This window comes from Heterocephalus glaber, unplaced genomic scaffold (genome assembly GCF_053883595.1).
Source record: "Heterocephalus glaber isolate CG9 unplaced genomic scaffold, H.glaber_assembly_v1.0 deba00000071, whole genome shotgun sequence".
Taxonomy (NCBI): Eukaryota; Metazoa; Chordata; class Mammalia; order Rodentia; family Bathyergidae; genus Heterocephalus; species Heterocephalus glaber.
The window spans coordinates 17,647,650-17,664,222 of record NW_028258137.1 but is presented as its reverse complement, the minus strand read 5'-3'; the positions used below and the strand labels follow the sequence as shown (position 1 = coordinate 17,664,222).

General features: G+C 41.0%; 1 protein-coding gene across 3 annotated transcripts in view; it reads right to left on the bottom strand.

Annotated features, from left to right (window-relative positions):
* Positions 1 to 16,573, bottom strand: part of Smpd3 (sphingomyelin phosphodiesterase 3) — a 90,763-nt gene that overhangs the window by 53,358 nt on the left and 20,832 nt on the right. The window contains exon 2 of one of the 3 annotated variants that reach the window (XM_087214523.1): positions 8,724 to 8,827. The exons of the other annotated variants lie outside the window; for them this stretch is intronic. The gene's annotated coding sequence lies outside the window, so the exon portion shown is untranslated. The remainder of the gene's footprint in view (positions 1 to 8,723; positions 8,828 to 16,573) is intronic. 3 annotated transcript variants of the gene reach the window in all.

Here is a 16,573-nt window from a genome sequence, read left to right as displayed (position 1 = left end):
GTAGTTCCAGCCACTCAGAAGGCTGAGGTAGAAGGGTCACTTGAGCTCATGAGTTCCAGATGAGCCTGGGCAACATAGCAAGATCCAATCTCAGAAACAAAACAAAACAAAGCAAAAGGACCAGTGAGAGAAATGAGCATCTATGTGGCTGGAGGAAACCTAAGCTTTATGTAAACTGAGCCTTCATGAAATGAGAAAAGGACTGTAGATGAGAGATGGGTGATGAGTAATTTAACTAAGATGATGCAAATCTAGGTCCTTGAATACTTTAAATATAACCCTCTGATATAAAAAGAATTGCACTAAATTTTTTAAAGCTGAGATCTTTCCTTGGGTGAGAGACTCGCTTTCCTGATGGGGACACGTTCCCCAGAGGCAAATGGGAAAGGCAAAGAACAACATCTCTGTGGGCATCACAGTCCCCAGCAGGCAGCAGAGGAGGATTCAAGGCATTTTATAGTCTACACTAGCAGGTCATATGCTACAATGTTACCTTGCAAACCAGTTTAGAACCCACTGGGAAACAGAGAAGCTCCTTTTTTTTTTTTTTTTTTTTGGCACCAGGGATCGAACTCGGGACCTTGTACTTGTGAGGCAGGCAGTGGAACCACTGAGCTAAATCCCTGCCCCAAGAAGCTCCTTTTGAAGGGGAGGTGGTTTGGAAAGGTCTTTTGTTCCTTCTGAAAGTCAATCTTCCCTTGTCTCTCTCCACTTGTACATGCCAGATAGGCCTGAACCATGGTGTTAGCTTGTCCAAAGATGGGTCTAGGATTGGATTTCCTTGTCTTTGTGGAATGAGGAGACCAGATCAGGAAACCATCCATATTTTGGGTCTAGAATGGACCTGCCAGGTGCATCCTCCCTGAGAGGAGAGGGATGGTTTGGGGGCAGGATACTGAGGACCTGGTCAAGAGTAAGATGGAAGAGGGGGACTAGGGCTGAATGGAAAGGGGTAGGATGAGGGCAGAACTGGGCCCAGAGAAGACCCTAGTATGGTCTGTTTGTAGGAGCAGGCCTCAGGAGAGGTAGGAGGAGCAAAGAAGAAGGGAGAAGGGTGTGGCTAGGTGACAGTAACTATTTGGCTGGGACATTTAATCCTAGCAAAAGTTTACTACCCAGAATTCCTCACCCCTCTGGGGCTGGTTTATGACAGGCCAGGTGGGTCTAAAGTCTGAGTACTTTAGTACTGAGTGGGTCACAGACTGAGTACATTAACCAGACTGAGGATTTTTTTTTTTTTTGAACAGTACTGGGGATTGAACCTGGAGCCTTCACACTGAGCTACATTGCCTGACCTTTCTTTATTTTTTTATTTTTAAAAAACTTTTTATTTTGATTAGTATGTGTTTGTAGTATATAATGATTTCATTCATTGTGAGAAATTGGCACATGTATATAACACATCTCAATTCTTTTTTTTCCACTTCCTCTCCATCTTCCTTTGTAAAATTTTAGTTTGCCAGCATCAGATTCATTTATTTATTTTATAACTCCTTATCAAGTTAATTATCAGAAATACAGATTGACACCCAGACCAACAAGCCAAAAAATATAAAAACATGTAAGATAATTATGCTAAGTCAAGGTACACTTACTTTTTTTTTTTTGGGTACCAGTGATCTAACTCAGGACCTTGCACTTGTGAGGCAGGCACCGTGCTACTGAGCTAAATCCCCAGCCCAAGGTACACTTACTTTTAAATACTTTGTCCATGCTGGATTACAATAACTTTTTCTCTGTCTTTTTTTTTCCTATTGTTTGTCTTTTATTTTTGTACTAAATTTACATATTGGGTTTCTTATATAAGATAAGCCATGTAATATTTAAGCTCCCATATCTGATTTACTTCACTTAACATTATGGTCTCATGGTGTGTCCATTTTCCTACAAGTGGGCTGGGAGTGTAGCTTAGTGGTAGATCACTTACCTAGTATGTGCAAGGCCCTAGGTTCAATCCCTAGCACTGCAAAAAAATTTTTTTTTCCTTCAAATGACTTGAGTTTATCCTTCTTTATGGAAAAGTAGTACTACATTGTATATAAATACCACATTTTCTTTATCTTTTCATCTGTTGGCTACTTCCAAGATTTAGCTATTATGAATTGTGCTGCTATAAACATGGGTATGCATATATCAATGTGATATGATGTCTTTAACTCTTTCAGGAATATATCTACAGGGAATAGCTGGATTGAATGGAATTTCTAGTTTTAATTTTTTTTTCTTGTTTTTTTTTTTTTTTTTGGTACCGGGGATCGAACTCGGATCCTTGCGCTTATGCAGCAGGCGGTGAAACCACTGAGCTAAATCCCTAGTCCTCTAGTTTTAATTTTTTGAGGAATCTACATTCTGATTTCCATAGTAGTTATACCAGTTTATAATTCCACCAACAATGAAGAAGTTCTTTCTGTCTTTTCTTTCTTTCTTTTTTAAAATATTATTTTATTGGTACATTTTAGGTATACAATACAATGACATTCATCATTGGAAATTTGCACCTTTACACAATCTCTCTTGGTTCTTATTTTTCCCCCTTCTCCTGCCCTCCCTTCAACCCCTCCATCCCTCCCTATTTACAAAGACTTTGTTTCCATTTTTTCATTTTCTCATATTAATTCCATTCCCTTCTTTCCTTTCCCCGACCCTTCCCACTTCCCCTTTGCCCCTTTTCTTCCTATTTCACATTACCTATTATATCTTTTAGTCCTTATTTACACTTTCAGTTTCTCACACTAGAGAAACAACTCGGCATTTACACATGTATGTCCTATTTATTTCACTTAAGAGTATCGCCTCAATGTGCATCCATTTATCTATAAATGTCTCTAATTTCTCATTTTTTATGGCTGAGTAGTACTCCATTTTATAAAAAAAAAAGCACATTTCCTTTATCCAGTCTCCAGTTGATGGACAATTGGGCTGCTTCCAAGTTTTAGATATTACAAATTGTGCTGCTATGAACACGGGTACACATATATCACTGTGGTATGATTCTTTTAATTTTGGGGGGAAGATACCCAGCAGGGGAATAGCTGGGTCAAATGGGACTTCCAGTCCTAGTGAAGAAGTGTTTCTTTTTACCTGAAGTCTCTCCAGCAATTGTTATTGTTTTATTTCTTGAAGATAGTCATTTTTTTCTGGGGTGAGATAGGCTCTCAGTTTTAATTTTATTTCTTGAATGGTCAGCGATGTTGGACATTTTTTCATGTATTGGCTGTTTGTACTTCTTCATCTGAGAAATTTCATTTCAGATATCCATTTTTTGACTGGGTCTTTAAAGTGAGGAGTCTAACTTTTTTGACTTCTTTATATATGTCTAGATATTAGTCCTTTGTCTGAGGAATAGCTGACAAATATTTTTCCCATTCTGTAGGTTTTCTCTTCACTCTGTTGGTGGTTTCCTTTGCTGTGCAAAACCTTTTTAATTTGATGTGATCCTGTTTGTTGATTCTTGACATTATTTCTTGTGCAGCCAGAGTTTGGTTCAGAAAGTCTTTGCCTACTCCTACATCTTTAAGAGTTTTACCTATTTTATGGGCTGGGGATTTAGCTCAGTGGTTCAGGCACCTGCCTTGCAAGCGCAAGGTCTGGAGTTCGAACTCCAGTACAAAAAAAAAAAAAGTTTTACCTATTTCATATTCCAGCAGGTTAAGTATTTATGTTTTAATATTTAGATCTTTGATCCATTTTGATTTTACTTTAGTGCATGATGAGAGATATGGGCCTAGGTTCAATCTTTGGCATGTGGCTAGCCAGTTTTCCCAGTACCATTTGTTTTGTTTTGTTTTTTTTGCACTTTATTAAATTCTTTTATTGGTACATTGTAGGTATACAATGCAATTACATTTCTCATTGAGAATTGTACCTTTACATAATGCATCTTGGTTCTTATTTTTTCCCCATTCCTAGCCCTCCCTTCACCCCCTCCATCCTTCCTTATTTACAAAGACTTTATTTCCATTTTTTCCATTTCTCATCATTTTTCCTTTCCCTTCTTTCCTTTCCCCTGCCCCTCCCACTACCCCTACCCCTTTGGACCTTTTCTTCCTATTTTGTATTATCGATTATTCATTCTAATCATTGGTACATTTTAGGTCTACAATATAATGACATTCCTCATTGGAAATTTGCACCTTTACATAGTCTCTCTTGGTTCTTATTTTACACCCTTGCCCAGCCCTCCCTTCAACCCCTTCATTCCTCCCTATTTACAAAGATTTTGTTCCTATTTTTCCATTTTCTCATATTAATCCCACTCCCTTCTATCCTTTCCCCTAGCCCTCCCACTTCCTTCCCCTTTGCCACTTTTCTTCCTATTTCACATTACCTATTATACATTTAGTCCTTATTTACATTTTCAGTTTCTCACACCAGAGAAACTATTCAGTATTTATACATGTGTGTCCTATTTATTTCACTTAAGAATATCGCCTCAATGTGCATCCATTTAGCTATAAATGTCTCTAATTTCTCATTTTCTATGGGTGAGTAGTACTCCATTTTATAAAAAACCACATTTTCTTTATCCAGTCTCCAGTTGATGGGCATTTGGGCTGTTTCCAAGTTTTAGCTATCACAAACTGTGCTGCTATGAACATGGGTGCACATATATCACTGTGGTATGATTCTTTTAATTCTTTGGGGAAGATCCCCAGCAGCCCAGCACCATTTGTGAAAGAGACTATTTTTCCTCCAGTGAAGGTGTTTGGCCTCTTTGTCAAAGATAAGGTAGCTAAGGGTGCCTGGAGATGTTTCTACATCCTCTATTCTGGAACTTTGTACTATAACTTGAAGTCCAGGATTGTGATACCCCCTGCTTTGCCCTTGTTGTCCAGAGTTGCTTTTGCTATTCGAGGTTCTTCTGGTTTTATTTGAATTTTAGGATTGTTTTCTCTAGTTCTGTGAGGAATACTGTTGGTATTTTGATTGAGATTGTGTTAAATCTACATAACAGTTTTCAAAATAAATTCATTTTGACTATATTGGTTCTCCCTATCCCAGAATAGGGGATATCTTTTTATTTTCTGATGTCCTCTTTGATTTCCTTTTTCAGAGGATACTATAGTTTTCATTGTAAGGGTCTTTTACTTCTTTGGTCAGGTTAATTCCTAAGTATTTAACTGTTCTTAATACTATTGTGAAAGGTTTTGTTTCTCTAATTTCTCTCTTGGTGAATTTATTAGTGGTGTATAGGAATGCTATTGATTTTGAGCATTGACACTGTATTCTTCTATACTACTGAATTTGGTTGTTAATTCTAGGAATCTTTTGGTGGAGTTTTTGGGGTCTTCAATGTGGAGGATCATTTCATCAGCAAATAATGATAATTTAACTTCTTTTCCTATCAATATTCCTTTTATTTATTTCTATTTCTAATTGCTCTGGCTAATGTTTTGAGAATATATTGAACAGGAGTGGTGATAGCAGACATCCTTGTCTTGTTTCTGATTTTAGGTTCTCCATTTAGTATGATGTTGGCCATTGCCTTGTCATAGATGGCTTTTATCAGATTGAAATAAAGACCTTCTATACCTATTTTCTTCAGAGTTTTATTTATTTATTTTTATCATGAATGGATGTTGGATTATGTCAAATGCTTTTTCTGCATCCTTTTTGATGATTTGCTGCATTCTGTTTGCCAGTGTCTTATTGAGGATTTTTGCATCTACATTCATTAAAGATATTGGCCTGTAGTTCTCTTTTGGTTGCATCCTTTTCTGGTTTTGGAATCAGGATAATGCTTTCTTCCAGGAATGACTTTCAATTTCATTAACACATTTGAGGAATATTGGCATTAGATCTCTAAAGTTCTTGCAGAATTCAGCAGTGAATCTGTTGGGGTCTGGGTTTTTCTTAGTTGGTAGTTTTTAAAAATCACTTCTTCAGTTTCATTGACTGATATGAGATTGTTCAGGATTTTTATATCTTCTTGGTAGTTCATACATATTTAGGAATCTATCCGTTTCTTCTGAATTTTCCATTTTTTATTAGAGTACAGTTTCTCAAAGTAGTTACCAATGATCTTCTGTATTTCAGCAGAATCTGTTTCATCAGAATTCTGTTCAGCAGAATCATTTTTCATTTCTAGTTGCATGGATTTGGGTCTTTTTCTTTCCTTATTTTAGTAAGATTGGCTAAGGGTTTGTCTATTTTGTTTATTCTTTCAAAGTACCAACTCTTTAATTCATTGACTCTGTATTTTTTAGACTCAATTTTGTTAATTATGTTCTGAGCTTTATAATTTCCTTTCTTGTGCTAGCTTTGGGTTTGGATTATTCTTGTTATTCTAGACCTTGAGGTGCATCATTAAGTTATTTGTTTGAGCTTGTTCTATTTTTCTGATTTGGTAATTCACCACTATGAACTTCCCTTTTAGGACTGCTTTCATTGTGTCCCACAGGTTCTGGTATGTCATATTGACATTATCATTTGTAGGGACTGCAAAGGCTGGATCTAGGGTGTATGAATATGGATTGAGGTATGTGATAATTAAATTAGTCCACTGATTGGTTTAGTATAGTTTTTTTTGTACTGGGGATTGAACTCAGGACTTTGAGCTTTTGAGGCAGGTGGTGGAACCACTGAGGTAAATCCCCAGCCCTTGGTTTAGTATAGTTTGGGGTGGGGATAATGGGAAGCCTCACCATGAATGTGGGTGACACCAACCAATAGGTGTGTAGCCTTTATGGAAGGAAAGGGAAAGCATAAGGAAAGCTGCTGCTGTTACTTTCTGCCTACCTTGCCATGGACTGTTTCTCCTCTACCATACCACCCTGTCTTGGAGCCAGCTGAATATGAACTGAAACCTCTACAAACTGTGAGCTAAAATAAACTTTTCCTTCTTTTTTTTTTTTTTTGATACTAGGGATTGAACTCAGGCCCTTGTGCTTGCGCAGCAAGCAGTGAAACCACTGAGCTAAATCCCTGGCCCAACTTTTCCTTCTTTAACTTTGGGTGTTGTGTATTTTGTCTCAACAATGAGAAAAGTAAGACACTTTTATTCTCATTTTTCTATTGTTTTCTGTTCCTTTGTTTTGTGCTGAAATTTGTGGATGCTTATAGTACAAAGACATTGTTGCTAGTATAGTGATCTTCTTAGTTGCTTTTCAGTGATGTACTTTGGGTATAGATTACTATAGTCCTTTGCCTCAGCCCCAAGATCCAATCATCTTGGTTAATTTGGGAGGGGAGGGCTCAGTGTAATTAGTCCAACAACCAAGTTCTTTGGGAATGTACTCTAGTATTGTTAATCTCGGTGTTGGTTTATAGAGAAATAGTGACAATTTTGCAACCCTGATAATATCAAGTAAATCAGCTACAGTAGTACAGTCATATCTCAGTTCATGAATGCTTTTGTTTGCAAACTATTTGGTTCACAAATAGACACATTTGGAAAAATTTTGTTTTTGTTTGCAGATTCTACATTGGGTGACAAACACAACCATGGCCATCTTTCCCACACAAACACAAATGTAGCCATCTTTTCCAAAATTGTAGAACAAATTAAGTTCATGAACTGAGGTACCACTATATCATTTAAGAAAACTGGATATTAACATATCATAAGAACCAATTATGGGGCTGGGCACTTAGCTCAGTGGTGCTGTGCCTGCCTTACAAGTGCAAGGCCCTAAATTTGATCCCCAGTACAGCAAACAAAAACAAAAACAAAAACACAAGTATGTACCACCTTTAACACTAGAGAAATCTACAATTTGGTGTAAACATTAAGACAACCTAGGTAGTGACTTACAATTAATATGTACTACATGTGACAATTGTATCTCTGGTAATGTTAAAAAGAATTCAAAAGTAATTTTATAGAGTTAACTAACTATTGAAAAATTAATAAGGCCAGGCATGGTGGTGCATGCCTGTAATTCTAGCACTCAGAAGGCTGAGGCAGGAGAATTGCCATGAGTTTGAGGCCAGCCTGGGGTACATAATGAGTTCAAGGTCAGTGTGAACTATATAGTGAGACCCTGTCTCAAAAAACAAAAATTAAAAAAAAAACAAAAAAAAGAAAAATTAATGAAGCAATGTATCATTATACTATTAAGGATATGGGAATGGGGGAATGCAAAAGGAAAAGTTGAAACAAACTATACAATATGAGGAGGAGAGAGAAGTGGTAAAAAGGATCTTATTGGGGAGTAGAAGGATATTTATAGAATTAGCTAAAGGTAAGAGAACTGACAAGAAATAGAAGATAAAAGAAAAAGATGGAGAAAAAGGAAATTATATAGGGAGTAAAAATAAATGAGAAAAATTAAAAGGGAAAAGAGAAAGAAAGACAGAAAGAAGTAAGAAAAAGAGATAAGAAGCCAAGAAGGATAAAGAAAAATTCCCCTAACTCCAATAAACTGGTCAAGAAGAAAAGAGGAAAGGAAAGAAGAAAAAGAATAAACTAAACTAAACTAAAAACAATGCACCCACTCACAAAAAACAAAAGCAAAAACAGCCTGACTTTGACTCCTTTACCTCAGCTGTTGCTTGCCCAGTCACTGTGGGAATGTAACATTGGAAGCCCTGAGTTGAAGCCATCCTGTGGCTGCTCTGAGTCCTGGGTTCAAAGAATCAACCCTTCCTCAAAATGTCATCCAACCAAGAACTCTTTCCAGGGGATATGGCAGATGCTTGGACTAGAGTCATTCACCAGCTGTTTCCTGTCAAAGGACTTACATGGGAGTAGAATCCCATACTCTCCCAGCAGCCAACAGTACCTTCTGGTTCATTCCATCACCTTCATTTCTCCCTGAAGCCCTCTGGAGTCCCCAGCTTTCACTTTGTCTCTGTAGATTTGGTCTTCCTTTCCCACAAGCCACACCTGGGAACCAGGGAGAAAGTGCAGATTGTTCTTTTCCTTCTCCATGTTGTGTTCTATATCTTCAATTTTTCTGTAGGTTTTAATTTTTTGTCAGATTCTTCCTGGTTCCCAGGGATCTCTCTCTCTTTCTTTCTCTCTCTCTCTCCCTCCCTCCCTCCCTCCCTCTCTTTCTTTCTCTCTCTCTCTCTCCAAGTTATGTTCCAATGTCTGGATTCTCAATCTTGGAGAGGCTGAGTTATTGTTCCTTACCACTCTGCCATTTTTCCTGAAATCCCTTCTTTATTTTTTGTCTTGAGACACTGTTGTGCTAAGTTGCTAAATTGCCTTGGCTGAGTTTAATCTTGCACTCGTACTGCCTCAAGCTCCAAGATTGCCAGGATTACAGGGATATACCACCATTCCCAGACTGAAGATTTGTAGCATGCTGCACGATCTTTGGGAGCTCAACAAATGCAAGAGGATAGGTTGCTGCTTGGGTGACCTGGGATCTCTTGCTCCATCACCCACTGGGATCCTCTTGACTCTTAGATGTAAACAAAATGTCCTCCTCAATGTATAGCCAAGGGACAGGAAGGATGGGATAGGCTTTTTAGTCTGATCATCTAATGACAGTTACTTCCTAAAAACCATTTACTACACATCTCCTTGAGCCTCAAAAATTCCATGTATTGCTTCTTTCTTTCTTTCTTTCTTTCTTTCTTTCTTTCTTTCTTTCTTTCTTTTTTCTGAGAGAAGGTCTTGCTATATAGTTCAGGCTGGCCTTGAACTCACTATGTAGCCCAAGCTGGCCCCTAAATTGCAGTGATCCTCCTGCCGTAGACTCCTAAATGCTGGGATTACAGGAGTACTACCATGCCTGGCCACCTTCATCTTAATAACAATATTTTTCTTCCCTTCACATGGAAGATAGAGGGTTAGAGATGATCAGAGCTCCTTCCCCATCCCTGACAGAGCACAGATGCCTCAGGGGCCAGCTTCCATTTACCCCTTGTAGTGATGATGACAATAATGACAATCATAATGAAGCCTGATTTCTAAAATGAGTATAATGACAATAATGACAAAGGCGGCATCAGAGAGTGGAAGAGAGAAGGGATTTTGGAGCCAGACTGCCGGGGCCCATATCACAGCCCCATCTTTCACTAACTGTGGGAACTTGGAAGTCACTTTCCTACTTTGTTTCTGGGCTGCTCATCTGTAAAATGGAAATCAGGCTAGCTAATAATTGAAATGCATTTAGAAGAGTGCTCACATCATCCTTATCTGTTATTGCTATTATTGTTATTCCTATTACTGATATCATTACTATTATTGCTATTCTTATTACTGATAGCATTACTATTATTACTGTTGTTTTAACTGACATTATTACTGTAGGCACCAAGGCCTTTTCATGTACATGCCATTTGAATCATACAGTCCTATGAGAAAAAGGTAGGATTATTATTATTTCATTTTGCAGATGACAAATCTGAGGCTCAGAGAGGTTGAGAAACTTACCCAAATATACTCAGCTTGACACAGAGCCTGTATGTTCCTCCACTTGGCCACCTTGCCAAGACTTGTTACTCAGGATTAAAAGGATTGCTTCACCATTACCTGACAGTCCTCCTATTATCCCTGCCCAGCAGGGAGGGAGGTTTTATGGCCTCTACTTAATGCATGGCCAATAAGGGCCAGTGAGTTAAGTGGCTCCAAGATGGGCCTGCCTCCTCCAGCTAAGCTGCTTTTAAGCCAGCTGATCAGGACTACTCTTCAAAATCACAATTTAACTATCCATTGTTCTGTACACAGAGCAACTGCCCCCTAGGCCACCCCACTTGGTGCTGTCACAGTGATTAATAAGATATTCTGTGTTCACGTGAAGCCTTTCAGTCAAGGCTTCCCAGTGCCTTGCAAGCATTAATTAAGCTTCATGGCAGTGACTCAGCTAGGTTGGGGCCCTGGGGCCACTTTATATGTCTTCAGCTGGTGCAGAAAGAGACCAAATCATCCCCTTAGCAAGCCATGGCCTTCAGCTCAGCCAGGCCCAGTGGGCATTCCTCATCCCTGGAGTTTGGCCAAAATCATTTGCAGAGAGACTTCCCTCTTGTCCTTCCAGACTTACAATATCCAGCACTCAGAAGTCATTTCCTATTTGAGAGAGTTCTATGCCAACAGCTCTGTGCCTGGGCCCAATCTGGTACCCACTTGCTGGCCACACTGGGGCTGATGTAGCTCCTGAGCTCTACCCACCAGCATTTTAAGGCCCACTGCATCTGGACACAGGGTCCTCTAAAGTCAGGATTGTCTCTGCAACACCATTGGCACCATGCCCATCCTCTCCTTGTCTGCTTCACCACCATTACCAACTCTGCCTTCACCCATCTGCCACTCATTTGCTGTAGCTCTGACTGCTTGGGACTTTCAGGAAGGCGGGAAGATACTGAGGAACTCAGGGTAAAGAGCTTGGGCCTCCTCCCAAGAATAGGGGGAGCCACAAAAGGGACGGATGTAGTCATAGGTGTGCTTTGGCATGACAGTGCAGGATGATATTCTTGTGCGGGGAAGGATGGGGAGATCAGAGGAAGTGTGGTCAAGAAGGAGCATGGCCATGAGCCAGAGGGACAGGGTTGGGCTCCTAGCTTAGCTGTAGCAATGTGGTAGAGTGGGGAGAAAAGGTTTGGGTGACATTTAAAAAGGAGGCTGACAGGAGGTGGTGACTGCCTGGAGGTGGGATGAGGGAGAAGGAGGGGTCTTGCACAGAGCTCATGACCTCCTGGTCATCAGACAGATCCACTCTGTTGGGCATTTCTGCCCTCTGTGTCAGATACTGAGCTTAGTAAAGTAGTGACCAACTTGGCAGTGTTAGTTCATGATGGCTGCCCCTGCTGCCCTGGAAAATCCAATGTCAGATAAAATAATCAAGTTCAAACCTCTTTCTCTCAACTGTACCACCTCCCAGGCACATCCTATCTGATTTTGTCAGGGAATGAAGCCTGATAGCTCAGCCTCAATTTTTGAGCCAGTGACATTCCAGACCACCACTGAATTGACCCACATTGAATCTAAGAAGGTGGGCATTTGTTTTCCTCATACTTGATCGATGAAAGCAAGGGTCAGTGGCTAAGGGGCCTACCTCTATGATAGGCTGAATATTGCCCCTTAAAGATGTCCACACCTCATTTCCACAAACCTGTGAGTATACTTTATATGCCAAGAGGAACTTTGCTGATATGATTAAGTTAAGGATCTTGAGATTGGCCTGGATTATCCAGGTGAGTCCAACATAATCTCGAATGTCCTTATAAGAAGAATGCCAATGATGGGAGAAGAATGATGAGAAAGGCAGAAGTTGAAGTGATATGATTTGAAGATGGAGGAAGGAGCCATGAGACAAGAAATACAGGTGGCCTCTAGAAGTTTGAAAAGGCAAGGAAATGAATTCTCCTTTAGAGCTTCCAGAAAGAATGTCATCCTGCTGACATTTTGATTTTAGGTCATTGAAATTGATTTTAGATTTATGGCCTCCAAAATGATAAGATAATAAATTCCTCAGCATTGTTAAGTCATAGCAGAAATCCTCAGTAGGAGGTGGAATTTATTCCAGGTGAGGGAAGAGGTTTGTTTTGATTTTGCAGAGTCCTCACAGAATCAGAGTCCTCCTCTTGTCCAGAGCCAAGGAAGCTACAGATGTTGGGCCTGGTCCTTGTTTGAGCTGGGTCAGGTACTTGGGCAAGACAGAGGGATGTATGTCTCCTTCCACCCCCCAAAATGAGCTGGAATAATGTGCAGGAAGCAGAGGATTGGAAAGAACTCAGAGGAGGAAAACAACATTTGCTGTTGTCAAAAAAGTAAGGCCCAGCTGCTCAAGGGCCCTGGTCAGGGGAGAACGGTGGGGAGGAAGTCCACCTCCTACTCATATTCTGTTGTAGTTTGATGATGCTGAGGGTTTGAGGAGGAAAGGAGGGAAATTTCTCCCTAGCCAAGGATCTGAGCTGCTGCAAATTGCTTCCTATGCTGTCTCCTTATTTTAACCTCCAGGGAACAGTGGGTAAGTTTCTGCCTCCTGAGAGAGGGAGGCTGAGTGGGGCTGCTAGAGAGTCTGGCTGGGCGGCAGCGGTTCCCTCCTTAAAGAGAAAGGGTTAAAGTGAAGAGCTTTCAGCTTAAAACTTCAGAGTATCCTTGAAAAGGACCAATTTTCTTAACCACTGTACATATATACAGCCCTACCCTGGTTTAAAGGATTTTAGTTGGAATTATTAACATTCACACCATCTTCAGGGGGTTCAAAGTCATTTTCAAAGTTATTAGCTCTTTGATCTTCACAACCTATGAGCAGGCTCTGGCACTGCCCCAATTTACAGTTGAGGAAACAGAGGCTCAGTGAGGCAAAGTGATTGGCTTAAGGTAGTTTTGGGGCCAGGACTTCGATCCAGGTTTTTTTTGCCTCATCAGCACTATTATAGCACAAAAAAAGATTTCAGAGTTCATGGCTTCTTCTATGTCTTGTGATCTGGTTCCCTGAGGCTGAAGACTTTTGATGGGAGTTACTAGCAAACTGGGTTAGGCCTTTCTTCCTCAGGGTCTTACCTTTCTACCCTAGACCTTTGCTTCAGGCTTAGACAAGGAGCCTTGGGCTGCCCCATTGTTTACCCATCAAGAGCTGTTTCCTAAGCTTGGCACTGAGCATGGAGGAAAGACTGTCCTAGGGACTTGCATAGGTGAAGGTAGTCATGGAGGCTAAAGTGGCGGCTCTGGAGCCCAGCAGTAGCTGAGGGTACTTGAAGAGCTGTTGGGGGTACTGCCGCCCAGCAGAGCAGTGCTGGCAAGAGGGAAGGCCTAAAGACCTCAGTTAGGGGTAGCAGCCTACACTGAGGGTGGGCAGGCCCCAGGTGACCAGGGGGTTAGTCTGGAACAGCCTCCTGCCCAGTCCAGAGGCTCCCTGTACAAAGCCAGAGGAGCCGGCTGTGCATTTTCTGGGGGTTGCTGTTCTGTCTAGTACTTCTTTCTGCTTCATTGGAGGGAAGAGCAGCAGGGCTCTGGCTGAGTCCTTCAGACTTCTGTGGGGGATACTGGGGTAGCACAAAAGGAAGCATAGCAGATTGGTATCTAGAGCCAGGGGTGACTATAGCCCACCTGTTCCTGGCCATTGGCTGTTGGGATGACAGTTTCTCTTGGCTCCTCTCTTCATCCAGGAGTACCGCCATGTCCTTATATCCTGTGCATACATGGTGGGATGAAACTATCCTAAAGACACTGTCTTGGGGCTTTAAATCTTGAACCCACTCCCAGGGAATGAAACCTCACCTCACTCAATGGTGATGTGGGGACCATAGGAGAATACACATTCACAGAACTCATGACTTCTAAGAACCATCTGAAGAGTTTTGTTGTGTTTCAGGGGCATGCGGCATTGTAGTTAACAGGCTGTCAAGTCAAGCTAGGCTTGATTCCACTGTGACCTGGGTAAAATAACTTCACTTCTAAGTCCCAACACTCTTATCTGTAAAACAGAGGTAATCTCAGTAGCTGCATCATTAGACAGCTGAGAGGAGAAAAGAAAAAATCCATATAGAGTGTTTCAGCATTGTGCCAGTTACCAGAGTATGCAATAGATGCTGTGGTGTTCCAAAAACTTTCTCTGATGACTGCTATAAACTAGAAGCATATTTGTAAGGAAATGCTCCCTATTAAAGGGGCCCAAACTTCTCTGGGTCTTAGCTGATGAGATGGTGCCTGTGAGAAGGTGTTGACAGCACCCACCCCGCTTATCAGACAGTTGAGTTTACACAGGCTAGAATCAGAATCTCTGGCTTCAGACCTTTGGTTGTCAATTCTCAGTACTCTAATAAAAGTGAACCTCATGGATGTCTCTGGAAGTGCACTACAGCCAAGGCTGGAACTGGTGAGGAAGGGTCTCTCTCCTGTTCAAAAGAAATAGATTGCTAGGGGTAAGATGGAGCAAGCAAGAGCCCTGTATGCCACGTTGGTCTCCTCCAGCCTAGTGGCTCCAAGATTCCATACCAAGTGTCAGTAGCTGGGCTTAGCATGGGGGAGAGATGGAGCCTAATTTCTTCATCTCTTGAAGAGAACTCATTGGCTTGTGTGGTGTAGGAGCTATGGGAGGTGAACTCCATTGGATGCCATGAAGGCAAGGAGAGATCCCTAAGGAACCAGAATTGTTTCACTGGCCCACTGGAGCAGATCCAAGATAGAAAGAAAAAAGAATAGAAACCAAGGAGAGCACGAGAACAGATGCAGGAAGGTATAAGCCCCACGGAAAGCATCAAAACCAACCCTAAGCTCTCTGGATTATTGTTAGCCCTAGAAGATGATGATGAGTGAGCCTTCAGCTGAGGGGCTGGTGGGATATTCACAAGTTATTTGGCCTAGGGAAGCCCAGGCTGGGACTGGGTGGTGGGAATGTGGAGAACAAGCAGTACCAGAGAGAGGTGTAAACCAACCAGAAGGGATGATGCATGAGTTTGCCAGCCTTCCTCCTGTGCCCGCTGCTGAAGGGAAGTTAGTAACATGTGTATCCCTGTGGTCAACGATGTAACCCCAGCACAAGACACAGAGCCTGTTATGTAAAGGAGGCCTAGGGGTGCTGAGTCAGTGGGTTTGACCAGAAAGAAGCAGGGATCTCTGGTGCTGACTGTGGACCATGCTTTCCTAGAGGAAAATAAACCTCAAACTCCATTTTATACCATCTTATCTATTGCAGCACTAATAATCCTGTTCCACTTTTGCAAAGTGCATAGCATAGTTCTAAGTAGGATCTTTACATGATGGGGCATCTAATCAACCCATTTGTTGAACATCTACTAAGGTTTGATGTAGAACCAGGCCACATGGATGTCAGACACAAGTGCACCCACAACAGAATGAGTATTGATTTGATAACCTCATTTGATCTTTGACAACCCCATTCATTATGTTATTATTGGGACTGGACACAAAGAAGAACAAGGAAAGAGTGGTGTGCCCGCTGACCTGGGTCACAATGACAACCAGATACTAACCATACCAAGAAGCTCCCCATGGCAGCCTGAAGCTGACCCTGGTAGGTCTAGGAGCTCATGCCTGCTATGTAGCTCATCCCCCTGTTATAAGTGACTCACTGATGGAAGGTGCCAGCAACAACTACTGAATATTTGAAAAAGACATGATTCAAAAAGCTGTGAAACAATGAAAAGCTCTTAACAATTGATTTAAAATCAACATGGTGAGGAAATAGCACCCAAAATAGAAATATTCCTATGAGGCCAAGGATCTACATTCCTCATTGCTGTTTCTGTCATTGTACTCATTTTCCAACTGCAACCATGTGCACTCAGTTAAATCTCTCATGTAGATTCAGTTTTGACCGTGGACTGTTTATCAATTATAAGAAAATAACTACATTTTTGGACTGAATCTTTCTGTCAAATACTTAAATTTCTTTATTAAATCCTCCCATCAATCCAACTGGGATTGATATGATTATTTCTACTTTACAGATGAAGAGCATCCTAAGTTCACTCAGCAGTTCCAATCAGAAATTTAAGCTCAAGTCTGTCTGATTACAAAGAAGATGGTTCTACTTCTCTGTATGGTCAAACTTGCAGATACAGGGAAAAGCTGGGAAGAATAGTTAAAGCATTCAGTGAAAGAATGAGAACCCTAAAATATCTTGAGGTCCTGGGTAGCACTGTCCAATAGAACTATCTGCAGTAATGGAAATGTTCTGTATGTGCATTCTCCAGTGGTAGCCACTAGCTACAC